The 16,719-nt window shown below is 40.6% G+C and overlaps 1 long non-coding RNA gene across 2 annotated transcripts; it reads right to left on the minus strand.

The window, feature by feature from the left end:
• Nucleotides 1-74: 74 nt before the first annotated feature.
• Nucleotides 75-15,912, minus strand: LOC132343511 (uncharacterized). Of its 2 annotated transcripts, XR_009492393.1 has the most exons (4): nt 15,381-15,912; nt 13,236-13,423; nt 12,232-12,386; nt 75-4,273 (listed from the first exon to the last, which is right to left on the minus strand). It is a non-coding gene; the product is annotated as an uncharacterized lncRNA (long non-coding RNA). The 2 variants fall into 2 exon arrangements; XR_009492392.1 differs by lacking the exon at nt 75-4,273 and having other exon boundaries at nt 9,296-12,386.
• Nucleotides 15,913-16,719: the final 807 nt, after the last annotated feature.

The following is a 16,719-nucleotide window of genomic DNA, read 5'->3' on the forward strand; positions in this document are numbered from 1 at the left end:
TTACTTGCCTTCTGCAGTCCGCTAGACTACAGAAAACCATTATCAAATTTATTTACCCCACCTGTGGGGTCAGAACATTACCCCAGCTCTGTGGCATCAGAACATTGTTTATCTGGTGAAGAAAGATAGCTCTAGCAGGAACACGGAGCAACTTACTCTGGGGTCTCCCATGTCCGCAGAACCAATCCTTCTCTGGTCTGAGGCGTTTTTGTAGTTTTGAGAATCTCTGGCTTGTTTTCAACCATTCTGTTCATTTCTTCCAGAAACTCTGTTTAGATTTCCAGATCTTCTATACGTTTGGTCCCAAGTTTCATACCTAAATGATATCTCTGTATATTTAAAGTATGACAAAGTTTAGTTCATCATTCATCATAAGGAGATTATTTTTCCTCATAGTGTCAATAATAATTTGTTTCTTTTTTTAGTTTGATGAATTGTGTTCAGTTTGGAAAGGGGAAATTTGTGACTTCTCAGGCTTTCTGTGCTTTGGCACCCATCTCTTTCAGGATCTTCCTCCTCCTATTTGTGAAAGTGAAAGTGTTAGTTGCTCAGTCATGTCTGACTCTTTGCAACCCCATGAACTGTGGCCTGCCAGGCTCCTCTGTCCACGGAATTCTCTAGTAAGAATACTGGAGTGGATACCCATTCCCTTCTCTAGGGAACCTTCCTGACCAAGGGATCAAACCCAGCTCTTCTGCATTGCAGGCAGATTCTTTAACCATCTGAGCCACAAAGGAAGTCCCCCTCTTTAACATTAAAGTATTTCAGCTTTTTCATACATTTATCCTTGCCTGTCTTATATTAATAGTTTAGTCATGTGTATACATTTTACCAGTGCTGCTGAAACTGTAAACAGTTAAGGACAAGTTGTTTTTTAGTTTTTGACCTGTTGTAGATCCTTACATTTATATAACATAATTAGTACTGAAAACGAATTAAAAATGAGACATAAAATGCAATTTGACTTATATCAGATTCAACAGACATGACATTATTTGCTGTACAAGTTTACTTTTTCCTTCTTGTCCATTTGGAGGGTCACAAACAACCCCTGGGTCAGGCACAGTCCATGTAGCCCCCTCTGAGTAGCTTCAGAGTAAGCCCCTCGGGGTCAAGGGCAAGGTCTCGTTAACCTGTGTGTCCTCCTTAAAGCCCACCTAGCACTATGCCCCCAAAACAGCATCTACTGAGAAATAACTGTTGACTATATGAGTAAGACAATAATACTCTAAGTAGCAAGTGCCTCTTGAGGTCAAAACTCTTAAGTTGGTTCCTGACCATCACAACTTCCTCTCGCATTGGAAACATGCAGGTGCTATTATTTGGATTTATAGCAAAGGTTCAGAGAAGAATGGGTCTACACACAGGAGGACTTTTTATCCATGCTGTTTTATTTGACCCAAGGCATTTTGCCTCATATGCTGTTTCATGTCTCTATAGGGAGTACAAAGCGTGGTGTGAAAGACGAGGCAGGATATTAACCGGACTGGGGCCTGGACCAGGTGTGAGCATTCTGTCTTCTGTCCGTCACTTTATTTATCATCGTTCTCTTGAGGACTGTGTGAGGACCCTCTGATTCCCAGTCACACCAACAGACTCTATGCTTGAGGAGCGTGTTATGATGAAATGCGTATTAGGATTAATACTGGCCCTGAACTAAGAAATGATGGTCGAGCTTATATCTTCTACTGTATTCCCCTCCAGGGCACTGATTTACCAATTTAGAGAATGGCTGAGGAACTACCCTAGTTAGGATGGAAGCTGAGAGGCAAAGACCATCAGTGGGAAAACCACAGTGAATACGATGCATAAAAGGTGTCTTACCTACTGGTGACATGGAGCCTGACGCTAGTCCTGAGCATTGGCAAGTGTGCAGAGAGTAGAACTGCCCCTGGGGATGTGCAGAGATGGGTAAACAAGGGCCCACTCTTGACCAGTGGGGAAGAAAAACACAAAGAAAGCTCTTGGTTGGGAAACGCAGCATGTGTAAAGGCCACAGAAGACGTGCCTAAAGTGCTAACATGATGCAGAAGAAGGAAAGAGTAATTCTTAAGGGCAAAGGGTCACTTCCCAGATTATTCAAATTTACTATCACCCTAAATTGTAGATGTGTCCTCTACATATGTCATCGGTTGACCTCCTCTGACTATTTAACATCTGTCCTTTGCCTTCCCAGGTGGCCATCTCATTCTGCGTGTATTTCTCTTGTATTTTGCATGATTACATTTACAGTTTCCTTGCCTATGTCTAATGTTATCTTTGGATCAAAATCGCTGCTGGTGTGTTGCTCGTGCAGAAGAGAATCTGGCAAACCACAGGCCTTCCATCAGTGATCTGTCCTTGTTTCTGGTTTTTGGATGCCGCTATCTGGGGAAAGGCTGTCAGTGATGATAACTGCAAAGCATCAAGGTGAGTTCCTGTTAATACAGAGATGAGGAAGCGAAGCCCTAAACAGGCAGGATAATTGGGTCTTGATTAAACTGTCCAGAAACAGTCCAGAAGTTGGCAGTTTAAAAGCATCATTACACTTTTTCTTTTCTTTGAGACAGAAAAGGGATTTTACCTCATGAGAAACTTCAGGAAAATCTCTCCAAATTCTATGATCTGGCATATTGTTTAATAAATATTTGTTGATTTAATGAACAAACCTGAAGAAGTTGTTCTCATGTATGTCAATATTTCCCCCAGGGAGCCCTTGGGGTGGTTGGATTCCATGAGTTTGGATAGTTGAGAATGAGTTGCTGAACTGGCATCAGGCTTAGGGTACCCATTTCAAGTCTTTTGAAAGCACAGCTAGCCTGGAGATCATCAAGGTAGCTTAAACTGTATTTGAAGAAGGTTTCATTTTATAGCTAGACATGTGAGTTACCACCAGTGGCTGGGGGCGATTGTGCTCCCCACAGAACATCTGGAGACATTTTTGATTGTCACAGCTGGGAGGAAGAGGGTGATGCTACTGGCATCTAGGAGATAAAAGCCAGGGAGACAGCCAAACACCCCAGGATGCATGGGAGAGCCCCTGCAACAAAGCATTTGCTGAGAGTTTGAGAAAATCTTCCTTAGACAGATTTTCTAATTAAAAGGGCAGCTGCAGGGAAGTTATTCCAAGAGGCTTTCCATTGACAGTTATCAGTTCAAAAACCCTTTGGACTCAATTACCTATGGGGTTAGAGGCCCCGTGGACCTTCCAAATACATCTTTGTTACTGTACTTGCAGAGCGGTAGGACCCAGATTCTAAGCCCCTCCTCCACAAACAAAGCGGGTTCAGGTCAAGTTCTTCAAGTCTCCTGCCGTAATGCTGCTGCTGTTCAGATGTTGCTGAGCCTGGTGTGGTAATGAGAGCCCTGATCTGATTGGTCCCTACTCTGGGGGTGTGTGGCGGTAAAGCAGACAGTGAGAGGGCAGCAGGTACATTGTAGGAGGAGCCTGTTCTCTTCACCAACAGTGCTTAGCTCTCCTTCCCCGCCCACTTTGCCGCCTTTTGACAAGGGATTAGTACCCAGGGATTCTACAGCACAGCTGCTCCAATAGAAGCTTGGAGGTTTCACTTTTGCCAACTTGCAGAGTTCCTGGCCTTGGCAGACCAGCTGGACAGGAGCCCTGGGAGCTCGAAGAAGACTTGCATAAACAGATTTGGGGCTTTCCACAACCGTCTCTGGGATGTGCGCTTCAATTTTGCTCGAACTGAACTGATTCACAACACGGCAAGCAAAAGACAGAGTTTTCACAATCACTGTAGCTATTCTGAGACACGACAAAGGTATCACCAGGACGTACTTTAACCGGTGTGCTGGTGTCAGTTGCATATACTGGGATGATGTGAGGTCATCCCCAGGAGTATATACCCTTCAGTTTACACCCTCGGTGTGTGAGAAGCGTGGAACCTTTTAGCGGTTCTAGTTCAGCAGACACTGATGGGCCTTCTGCCACTTGGCAGGAACTCACAGATCCAGCCTGGTGGGCAGCACAAAGCATGGCAGAACCCACAGAGCAAAGGAGGGGCACTGTGCTCAGCCTGCGGCAGACGCAGGAGGCGGGAGAAAACTTGCCTGTGAAGAGTCCGACTGGCTCTGCTTTCCCCTTTGTACCTTCGCCCTTCCCCTTTCTCCCTTCTTTTTGCTCTACCTTCTCATCTTCTTTCTTCTTGTTGGATTTAGGAGATGTTTGGAATTAGGAGATGTCCGCACCAGCAAGACCCAAGCCTCCTCTGTTCTAATTCTCGGTAACAGAAGTGGTGTGGATGTAAATCCTAGATCATCAAATATACAGAACCTGTAAAATAACAGACACAATTCAGTGAAATAATTATCAACTAAACAGGACAGCTTCCCCAAGTAAAGGAAAGACACATGCATTAATATTCTTGTCAACATTGCAATTCCAAGTGCGTATCATGGACCAGGCTCTAAAGGAGACATTTATGGACGTCACCTTTGACTGTCACGCCACTCTTTAAGACACAGCCGATTCTTTCCATTTAACGATAAGACACTGAAACTAAGAGATTAGGCACAAGAAAGAACTAGAGAGACACTGGCCCTGAAATGTCTGGAATGGAATATTTGATTGGTAATAGAATTAAGATAAAACATTTTAATACATTTATTTGCAGCTTTAAGGGTGATTGTCATAAAAAGAGAAAATTTTGATAATAACTGATACCATTATAGCTGCATAAATCACATATCTTGCATGTGAAAGCTTCATATATCTCATCCATCTCTTTGCTTAAAAAAATGTATTATAGCCCAGGAGAGGAAAGGAGACAAGAGATAAGGAAGAGTCATAAGACAGAAGATCCAAAGACTGCAGTAGCTGTAGCAGCCAGATGAATTTCTTCCTGTGGAATTTTCCAATATAATCAAGTGACCTAGGGTCTCACAGTCAGTATTTGTCTTTAAAGTTGGACTTGGATGAGTTGGAAACTTCTTACATGGTCTCCCTCAGCTATTCCTATTGTTATTAATTATCCTTAGTATTAGTTATTATTAAATATGTAATTTGGGGGATTATACTTAACTTTCTGAGCCTTATTTCTCTATTATGAAGAAATATAGACGAAAAGTATAGTGACTTTATAGATTTGACATAAAGACTAGATAAGAATGGACATAAAAATGCTTAGCATTTTGGCTGGCATAAATTTTCCATGTATATAGATATTATTACTGAAGCTTGTCCTTTAGTAACTTGCTCACACCAAGAGAAATATATTTTCTCTCTCCATGCAGGAAATTCTTTAATTTCTTTCAGAAAGGTAAAAGTCATACAATTCCAAGTTATACTCAGCTATAGATTTGAAATTTCCCCCTTCCAGCAAATTCAAATCAATTTTAACATTAAAAAAATAGATTATTCTGATAATTAATATCACTGCCTGCCTTTCTATGTCCCTCCTCCTTGAACTCACCTATCCTGCCTCCTACCACTTCCACAGGTTTACTGTGGTTTTCTGATTATTCAGATATAAAAGTATTTTATTCCTGTTTTGTTGGCATAGAATTCTTTTTTTTTTTTTGCAAATAAAGTCTTTTTCAGAGAGCTAATATGTAAAACCGACCAACACAGATCTGCTCTATTTGTAATGGGGTCAGGGCCTGCTTGTATGCCCTCCCCTCATGTTGATATTTGTCCCTCTGCATTCCAGGGGAATCCTGAGATATTCCCAAAGGAACCTTAGGATTGCACTGAATGTATCTTTTCTTAAGAAAAACTCATCCATATGAATGACATCACAGTTTTCTCCCCTTCCCAGGAGGATTGTAGAAACAGTCCTGGCTTAGCTGAGGGTGGAGGGAGGAAGTGGAAAAGGATGAACTTCCACGTGGTCCCTGTAGTACCCACATGTAACGCATGAGATAACATTCCCCGGCCTGGATCAGGCTGTATGGGACTCCAAACATCTATGTGGAAGCAGAGCATGTAATTTGGTCACCCATATGTCTCCAAATATTTTGATACTTTGGTAATTTGACATCATCCCAACTGTCCAGCCATTCAATTCCCCTTACCAAATACAGAGCACATTTTCCATCACCATGCCTTTGTACTCAACGTTTCCTCCTCCTGGAATAATGCCCATCCTTCCATTTCTGCCTGGCTTTCTGACTCAGCCCTCCTCCAAAGCCTTCACCATGAGCTCCTCCCCAATTCCTAGGGCCAGAATTCACCTCTTTGGTGCATTTCTTCACTGTTGCCTCCCCCACATTCTTCTATCTCCCTCACATTCTCATCTTGCCTGGGGCACTGTCTTACACAGAACAGACAGGGGAAATGCTCACTGCATCAAACTGAATAGATGCTGTGTTGATCAGGTCTCAGGTCAGCCGCCTGTGTTTTCCACTTGGAATCACTTCATTAACACTCCCTTCAAAGTCCAACTAGGGAAGGATCATTTCCAAAGAAAAGCCAAACCTTTTCATTTCTAATTTCCTTCCCTTTTGGTGTCAAATGGAAACTGGGCAAGATATATCATCCAGTTCACTCCTTCAACAACCCTACTTTCCCTCTTGATCTTGAACTTCAGCTGGCGTCTGTAAAATTTCTCCTTTGAGTGAGACCATTTTCTTCTTGGTTCTCAGTAATAGTAATAAACTCTTGGCCATCTGTTTGTTCCCTGAAAATCAAACTAGCTGGTTTTGGTGACTCTTACCTATTCACAATCCTGCAGATTTTTAAACCCAATATTTCCTGTGCAAATACTTTGTTTTGGATATTTCAACGCCTCTTGCTTGAGTGACTGCAGAACTGATGCAGAACTGTTGTTTTAATCAGGGGCGGTGCTCATAGAAACTATTTTAGTGGGATAAATTATATCCACAAACAGTTATTGGTAAGCACTGCAATATACTGCATACAATGCTGAGTATTAGGACAAATACAAAAACAAATACTATGTTCTAATTAGGGAGACAGAAACCTTGTCCTCAAGTAGCTAATCAAGTTCAAGGCAAAAAAATGCTGGCACATGACTAACTAGAAACATTCTTTTGTTGTTTATAACCAGCTCTGTGTTAGGAATTTGTGGCATCTTACAAAGAAACATATAGTATGTAAAAAAAAAGAAAACACGAGGATGAAAGATCAGGGAAATGGAAAACAAAGCTAACTAGCACCACAGTGGAGGTCAGTTCACAAAATATACCCCCTGGAAACTGCAGAAAAGCAACAGCCATCTCTGCTGTGTGCACAAGGATATTTCCAACGAACAGCACAGTACCTGGCGCATGGGAGATATTGCGTAAACAAAGGATATCATGGACACGTCTTCCATTTTTAAGGTGGTTTTTTTTTTTTTTTTTTTTGTAGTACCTCTATTAACTACACTAAAACCACATTTGAAAAATCCAAAATTTGGATTTACTGGCTCAGTGGTAAAGAACCTGCCTGCCAAAGCAGGAGACACAAGAGATGTGAGTTCAATCCCTGAGTTGGGAAGATCCCCTGGAGTAGGAAATGACAACCCACTCCAGTATTCTTGCCTGGGAAATCCCCTGGGTTAGAGGAGCCTGGTGGGCTACAGTCCATGGATTTGCAAAGAGTTGGACTTGACTTAGTGACTAAACAACAACATATCAAAAAGTCTGAAGCCGCCATATTGACAGCTGCACACCGATGGCTAGGCAGGTTCAGAAAGCCAGCATAAAGAAAAGTCAGCACGGGGTGTGTTGTCTTATCATTCCATCAGAGTTCTGTGGCAACGTGAATCTAGATTTCTGTCATACCAGATTTGGACTTTGGGTAGTGGAAATAAAGACCAGAGTATCAGGAGAAAAGGGGATGTGATATAAAAGTCAAGGATTAAGAGGATGCTGGGTACAGTTTTTGATGGAGAATATGGAAGGAGAGAGAAAAGGGAGAGGGAGGGAGTTTTCAAGCAACCAGGGGTAAAAAAGAACCGTAAGCAGGATAATGTTAAAAGTAAAAGCACAGAGTATACATTAGATCTTAAACATGTTCTTTAAGAGAGACAAAGTCAGATACACGTTTTAAAAACTGTTGTTAATTTTGGTCTTGTATCATGTTTGTTCAAACAAGAAATCACGTTAGGATTAGATCACATGTGACCAAGGAACTAGTCAGGTGACAAAAAGTGATGCCTTTTTACTTCAAAACACACACTCTTGGTTACACCAGCCACAATTACACACACAGTGATTCAGGAAACCATGTACCAGGAAGGAGTAGAACAAAGAAAAACTCTTCACACATTTATTTTTTTTTTAAAGTAACTTTAAAGATTTCCCTGTTGGTTCAGTGATTAAGAATCCGCCTTTCAATGCAGGAGATGTGGGTTCCATCTCTGGTGGGGGAACTAAGACTGCACATGCCACAGGGCAGCTAAGCCCACATGCCGCAACTACGGAGTGCGTGCTCCAAGACTACAGAGCCCGAGCACAGAGCCCCATGCTCTAGAGCGTGAAGCAGAGACCACGCACCCAGCGGAGACCCAGCACAGCTGGAAAACTCTAACTTTAAAGCCTAAAAAGTAATATGTTTCATTAGTAATTAAAAAAGTGATGGGAGAGAATTTTCATCAAGCAAAGCAGCTAATATTTTAGAAAGTATCTATCTACACATAGGAAGTGAATTCTGGGTTGCTCCCCAAATTTAAAAATCTATAAATTACTTGGTGGGACTATAAACTGAGTCAGAGTTTTTGGAAAATAACATAGCAACATGTATCAAGAGCCTTAAAATTTTTTGTACCCTTTGGTGGAATAATTACCTTAAAGGAACAATCAGAAATGGATTCAGGATATGGCATATTATATACTTATTAAAATCAGGTTTTAATAAATATGTAAAAAAAGTATATATCCATATCTATAAAATGACTTCGATTGTGTAAAAATATGTATACTATACACTCACACAGACAAAAGCCTGGAAGGAAATACTCCAAATGTCAAGCGTTATAGAACTGTTAGAGGTAGGAATGAGTTTTTTTTTTTTTTTTAATGTTACTTTTAAAAATGAAACTTCTATGGGTGGGCGTGGGTTTAATAATGTGACAAAAATAAACACTTATGGGAAAAAAAAACTAGTTCATAACCTAAGCCAGTCTCTTTCACTTTGCCTAGCAAAGGATTTTGCTAAATTTTCTACCAAAAAAACTTGACATGCAGACCTATCAAATAGATTTGTCACTGTCTCTTCAAAGGAGGAAATTCTGTTTCAAATTCATCCTTAGCCCAGAGCAGCTAATTTGATTTTATCAGTCATCAGCAAAGCCCTTACATTAAATAATTTATGCATTTTTTAGCTCCATCCCTACAGGGCAAGATTCAGTGCTTAATGGAAACCATCACACCATTAGACTGTTAGGGCTCATCTAACATGTTGGCTTTGAGAAGCCTCAAGCCTGAAGTATTGAGTGGTCACTTAGAGCATGTTTATTTGATCTGACAGCACTCGAGAGGAATGCAGAGGTGGAAATGAGACAAAGAAATCACGAAGTGCACGTCCCAGCCATGGGATAGAAGGTCTGGGAAAAGATGCAATCACATGAGTGGCAGAAGCAGGTGTAAAGACGCTTTTCCAGCGAATGTCCATGGAGGGGATGTTTTCACAAAAAAATTAACTAATTGCCAGCACCGAAGTACTCTCCTGGCTGCAAGACATTCCCGGATCAGCCTTCTTCTCCCGGGCATCTGCTGTCTGCAAAAGTCTTCCACTATCTGTTTTTCATTAACAAACTCATCTCCAGCCTTATCTAAAATCATACCTGGGCTCACTCTTCTGCACCTCTTCATTTTGCCTTCTTTCTGTTCCTGGCATTAGAACTGAATTTAATTTGTTCATCGTTAAAGGGCTTTTCATCACTAGATTTCTCGGGAAGTTCCGACACTTGGTATTTATTCCCCTGACAAGTCGGTTTTGAGGATGAATCGGATGTAGCTTGTCAGGCGCTTTGAAAACAAATCTCCTTGCAGCTAGGGAGTTGCCATGAGTGGTGTTCCCGGCTTTGTTTCAGGATTCAGTATAATTCTGAGACAGGTAGCGAAACAAGGAGCCATTTTATTTCTAGAAATATCATCTTGGTTTCAAATCTGTTGGCGACAGTAATAACAGTAAACACACCACAGGGATACCTTAGAAATACAAGGACTCCAAGGATTCAGGCGATGGTTTGTATTAAGAGAGATTTATAAGAAGCTGGGATAAAATACAGATGCTGGAATAAAACCTTTCTACAGAAATGGCAGAGAGGAAAGGGTCCATTAGATTCCTTAAAAAGTCATTTCTCCGGTTCATCTAAACTCTGTTCATCTACACTTACCAGGAAGTAAAAAATCAATGAAGGAGAGGATACAGGCTTCTAGATGGAAGATGAAGCTCCGGGAATCTAACATAGAGCGTGGTGATTATAGTTAGCAATAACATATTATATTCTTGACAGCTGTTAACTGAGTAGAACTGGAATGTCTCTAACACAAAAAAAGGAAATGGTAATTATGTGACATGATGGAAGTATCTTGCTTACAGTGGTAATCATTTTGCAATGTATTAATTATATCAAATCAACATACTGTACATCTTAAACATGTACAATGTTGTATGTCAATTATATCTTAGTATAGCTGGAAAAAAATTTAAGTGAAGAAGGTGAAATCCAGTGCTCTACAGCTTTTATCTAGCTAGAACAGGCAGAGACGGCAGGCTACAATCTCATGAGCAACTTACCACTTCTTGAACAGCCTGTACCAGAAGTCACACTGTATGTAGAATATGAACAAAAGCCACACCCAACAGGTAGAGATGAAAAAAAAAAAAAGCACAGAATCTTTTCTGTTCTAGAAATCCTCAACTTTCAGACATCTTCAGGTGTTTCTGAAATTGACAATCCACCCGGCCTTCCCTATGGCTTTGCCTACTGCTGGCGGAACACGCACTGCCCTCTAGTTCTGTGATCCAGCTGTGGACGCTCAGCAGAGCATTCATCTCCACCCCGTGCAGCTTCACCCAGGGAGACCAGCCCAGGGGCACATGTTGGTAGCTTATATTATGTCTTATTCATTCATTCATTCATTTGCTTGGTTGTTTAGGGTGGAGTGAGGGAACCACCTTATTCATGATCTTTAAGAACAATTTTACCCAAGCCATGGATTTGGGCCAGATAAGTAGTTGATGGGCTCTCTAGTGAGCTAACCTTAGTGATGGTGCTACTCAAACATACTCCGTCACCATGGCCATTACTACAGGTGGGTGGCATCCTCTGCTCACATCTCAGTGCAGAAGCTTTCTCCAGCTTTGGTGTGCAGCTCAGTCAATGGAGGCGTGTTAACAATGTCTGAAGTCAGGTGCAATGATCTGGACTGTGACAGGATTCCCAGGTGATTCTGATGATCTCCTTAATTCATTCCAGCACTGGCAGAGTGGTTTTAAAGTCAAAGAACAGGGGATCTACCTTCCATGGTTCTTATTGTTTCATTCTGAGTGCATCTCTCACACTCTAACTTTGGTGCCTCAGTCCTCCAGGGCACTTTCAGCAATCACTGTGCTCCTCAATCCTTGGGAAAGAGCTGTCTTTTCCCTCATCTGCAAGTGGCATTTGTCAAGACAGGTTGTGCCCTATGTCTCCTTTCTAGTACCACCATGGCCCTTCAGATTTCTTATATTAAAGGCAAGAAAATTAGGATCAGAGAGTCCTGAAATCAAAATCCAGCTTACAAATTATTTTCTAGCCATGTGATTTGGGCAAGTTCCATAAGCTTTTCCTGCTTCCCTGTCTGTAAAATGGATGGTAACATCATGGAGTTGCAGTGACCTATAGAAAGAGTGTGTGTGTGTGTGTGTGTGTGTGTGTGTGTGTGTGTGTTCAGTTGCATCCGACTTTTTGCGACCCCATGGACTGTAGCCCGCTAGGCTCCTCTGTCCATGGAATTCTCCAGGCAAGAATACTGGAGTGGGTTGCCATTCCCTTCTCCAGGGGACCTTCCTGATCCAGGGCCTGAACTCACATCTCCTGTGTCTTCTGCACTGTAGGCAGATTCTTTACTGCTGGCCACTGGGGAAGCCCATAAAAGAGTTAGTGCATGCTTATATTTGCTGAATGAATACAAGTTTGGCACAAGGAAGACTCCATATGCTAACTAATCATTTTCAATATTCTTGTTGTTTAATTCAATAGGTGTGCATTGTACTTTCACTATGCTTATTATTGCTTTTGAATTGCCCTTTAGGGGAATTTTTCATTTTCTTCCCAGACAGAAGTGTTTTTAGCTTACATTAACATTTCCTCTTGCCTTAATGTCTCCCTTTTGGATCATTGTAAGTTGTTTCCATCTTCTCTCATAGCTTTTCCTTTAAACTATTTTGCTAATATTTTTGCCTTTTTTTTTTCTTCTTCCAATTCGACATATCCCAATTCTTGCCACAGGTGCTGGAAAGAGAACAGTAACCTTTAGTAAGCAAGTGACTGTGACGTGTATAAGGTACATTCTTTCCTTTCAATTAAAGGGCACTCAGCTAGGGCCTCCTTCTAATAGGGAGGTAAATCAGCCTCGTTTCTGAGAAACAATTAGTTACACTTACATTTTCATTGAATTTTCACTCCTCCAGTTTCATATACGTTGTCTGCCACTTTCTTTTTTGTTATCTTGTGCTTATGTAATTCCCCCCACCCCCTTTCACTGTTACCTTCTCTATTGATTTACATTAAGCTTGGTTGGTATTTCTTTGAAAAGAAAACACAAGCTTGCTGGGTTGGGAGGTTTTTCCAAGGCCTCTCTGCTCTAGTAAAATCCTATATATGTAGGTTCTGCAAACCAACATTATTTTTGCTGTACAAACACCACGCGCGTGTTCTAAGACATGAGCCCTCTGTGTAAGATCTTTTCGCACATGCAAAAACAGCTGACATGTCAGCACTTCCACAGAGTGAAAACAAGAGGATCCTGGTTCAGAAAGGTCAGGGCTGTTCTCTGCAGCCGGTGCCCCGTGTACCTTGACCTTCATCCCCAGCAAGAGCAGTATGATGCTGGGTGTTCCAATTTTATACATTCTTATTCATAGTCCGCTCCCAAGAGTTTCCTCAAATTCTGAATTCCTCCAATGGGACAAGTGTTAGTTTTCTATTGTTATGTAATTATACCACCGCAAACTTAATGGCTCAAAACAACAAATGTATCCTGAAGTTTCTGTTTGCCAAGACTTCAGGCATGGCTTTAGATGGATCTTCTGATTAGAGTCTCAAAAGACTTCAGAGTTTTGGCTGGGGCTGTGATCTCACCTGGGAATTGTCTGGGTAAGGATTCACTTCTAAGCTCACTTAAGTTGTTGGCAGAATTCAATTCCTTCCTCTGATAAGACTGCACGCTTCTTGCTGGCTGTCAGTCAAGAATGTCATCAGTTTCAGGAGACTGCCCACAGTTCCCTGCCATGTGCAGTTCCCCAGCAAGGTCTCCTAACTCTTCAAAGCTAGTGAGGCAGAGACAGAGAAAGAGAGGCAGAGAGAATAAATGAGCTGTATGCTAACAGAAGCATATACAACTCAAATGCTGTATGATTTCATCAAAGTGTGTTTCAGCAGAAAGGAAATACGAATAGAAGATCATACTTTCAGTACTAACAGTGTGGACATATCTGGGTGATAAAGTATGAATAATCTTGTTTAAATTTTTACATATTTTTACATTCTAAATGTTTCCAGGAAACATGCAAAAGTTTTGATTTTAAGTTTAACATTCAAACTAATAGATGCACATATTTTAAAAAGTAAAACAGCACCCCAAGGTTTTAAGATAAAGACAGTAGGCTTTTGCAGCTCCCCATCTCATCCCCAAATCCCACTTGCCACAGAAATAATTTCTTCTGGTGTTCTAAATAAGATAAATATAAAGCTATTTTTTTTTCCATGCTGCATATTATCCATTGAGTTTTTAGAGAGATGAAGATTTAGTTCTCCTTTTCCAGTCACCCCATTTACATGCATATATTTCTCTTCTCCCCAAATCTCTAATACAGTGTAAATACTTATGCACAAATACATTTATTATATTATTAATGTTATTAAGTGCTCCTCATTGATAGCACATGCGGTACTATGATTATGTGTTTTATTTTCTAGAGAATTCTGTTTTTCTTAGAATTGAAAAGCACCTCACTTTTATCTGTTGTTTCTTATCTACCTAGCAACAATTAATCCTCAAACTCTCTAAAAGAACACTTTACCTTCTCTCAACGTGGCCATGCATATCAGCTAAATTGATACCTAATCCTCCAATGCTGCTTTCAGAAGACCAATGCCATTCTGATGCCTGAATCTTGACATAAGACCCATTATTCTGTCCAGAAGCTTGTAGGATGTTTTCTTTATTGTAATGTTTGAAACTTCATGATAATATACCTTGTTATGAGTTATTTTGTACTCGTTTGGTTGAACACCAGATGTCCCTTTCAATCCGAAAACTCATTATACAGATCTAAGAATTTTTTCATATTGTTTTGAAAATTTCCCCTCTTACTTCTCTCATCAACAGGCCATAAGAGTTTTTGTTTATTTAGTTGGTTTGATTTAGCTTTGTTTTTACTCTTATAGAAATGTGATAATGAACAACCTTGGCCATACTTCCTTGTACTCATTTGTAAATTTTTTTGTACAGTAAATACTGAGATGCAAAGTAAAATTTCTAGATTATAGAACATATATTTTCAAAGTTCTTGCAAGAAATGTACACTTCCAATATGGATAATTAGATCATTTTTTTCATAAATGAATAATATTTTCAGTGCTTAATTACAATATGTCCACATGACAATATCACATTTTGCTTTTAATAATGCTCACAACTTCAGTTTTTATACCCTCCCCAGCCAGTTTCTGAGTCTCTCTTGTATGGAAGAAAAAACACATAGAACCAGTTCATAATCTCAGCTTTACAACTCTGTAGTTGCAGGACTTCTCAGCAAGACCCTCTCTGGCCTCAATTTCCTCATGTGTAAAATAAGGAATAATATCTACTTCCTAGTAATATGGAAGGATTAAGTGAAATGCAAAAGCACAGTGCCAAGCACACGAAAGATATTAAAAACAATATTACCCCCTCCCCTTAATTATCATCCTATGCATTTAGAGACAATGAGATACAGCTTAAATCCACAGCATAACTATAACTGGAATTTATAATGATTCTGACTATACTCAAGTCTACATTTCAAAATCCAGATATTCCTCGAAGGTTATCTGGGGCCTGCCCCAAACCCTATCCTAAGAAGTAGAGCCTGGCCAAGTCTTTTAATGTGGACATCCCACTTTGTATATCCTAGCACCCTCCTACTCCTGGGAGGGGTTTGACATTGCTCCTTTTCTACATTGATAGACCTACATATATTTTAGATGCAGAACAGGGGCTCATAGATAGGAAGAATGACTTACATTCCATAATTTCTTTTCCTGTCTCATTATCCAATCCATTTTTTATGAAGTTTCATGGCATAAAGTCACAGTGAACTAAATGATTCTTGCGTCTTTGATTATACCACAACTCAGGTAACAATCATTGCTTGAGTACATTACTTGAGCTTGACTTTGTAATAGTGGGTTTCCCTTCCTCCCCGCTTCTTCCTCCTTTCCCCACCTTATGCTATTTACTGAATGGCATGCATCCTTTGCTTTGACTCTAGCTCTCTGTCCCATGCCAGTGACAGGGGACAAAGCCAAGAGAGCCAAGAGAGTACGGGGGCTTTTTGTCTATTCACTACTCATGTCTCTGTATCCTTCCCTTGACCTTGCCACCCCAGAATGTCCGTATGGAGTCTGGCAAAGAAGCCAGCTGCCCAGTCCTGCATTACGACCTTCATTACTGACTTATCCTCATGCTCAGGAAGTCTGACATAAACAGGCCAAATCAGAGCAATCCCTGCAGGAGCTTTGGGCAAGATCACAGGTTACATAGTGAGAAGGGGTGCACAGTGACATTCTAGAACTGATTTGATCATATCCCAATGTTCCAGAATGTCTTTTTGTTCACTTGTGTTTTTTGGTTTAACAAGAACAGTGGGATAACCTTACTATTTCTACTGGGTATTTCAGAAAGCAGTCAAAAAACATTTGGCAAGTGAAGATCAGTCTCAGCTCATTGAACTGAAACACCTGATCTTTGTGATTCATCCCTTGAGAGAAATTCACCGAACACCTCTTACGTGTCACGTGTTGCCCATGGGCTTGAGAGACTCTTGTCCATGATACATTCCCCTCCCTGTCTTTCTCAAATCCCACAGACATGCCTATTTCTACTCCAGGGATAAAGCTTGAAGTTCTAGTTTATAAACTAATAAAAGTTATCATTCATTGAGCATTTAGAATATTCTAGACACTATACCGAGTACTTTGTCCACTTAACATACATTATTTCTTTGAATCTCCATTTAAGCCCCTTGAGATGGGTACTTTATCTTCATTTTGAAAGATGCAGAAAATGGAATATAGAGAGGTTGAATAACTTGCCCACAGACACACAGGGAGCAAGTGAAGATGCTAGGAAACGTGCATTCAGCTTATCCCTGTGACTAGCACCTCATTCTCCTGTATCAGGGGTTGCATCTCTCTTCAATACTGAAATAATAAGGATCCTCTTAATCTTAGGAATTCTCATCTCTTTCTAAGTTCTTCCTGAGAGACACATTTCTTTCAGAATCCTGATGTTTCTAGATTTCTTCTTAGATCCTTTTCCCATCCTTGAGTTCCTTCTCCAAACCATCTCTTTGCTAAAACA

This window comes from Bos taurus, chromosome 22, assembly GCF_002263795.3.
Source record: "Bos taurus isolate L1 Dominette 01449 registration number 42190680 breed Hereford chromosome 22, ARS-UCD2.0, whole genome shotgun sequence".
In the NCBI taxonomy this organism is placed as follows: Eukaryota; Metazoa; Chordata; class Mammalia; order Artiodactyla; family Bovidae; genus Bos; species Bos taurus.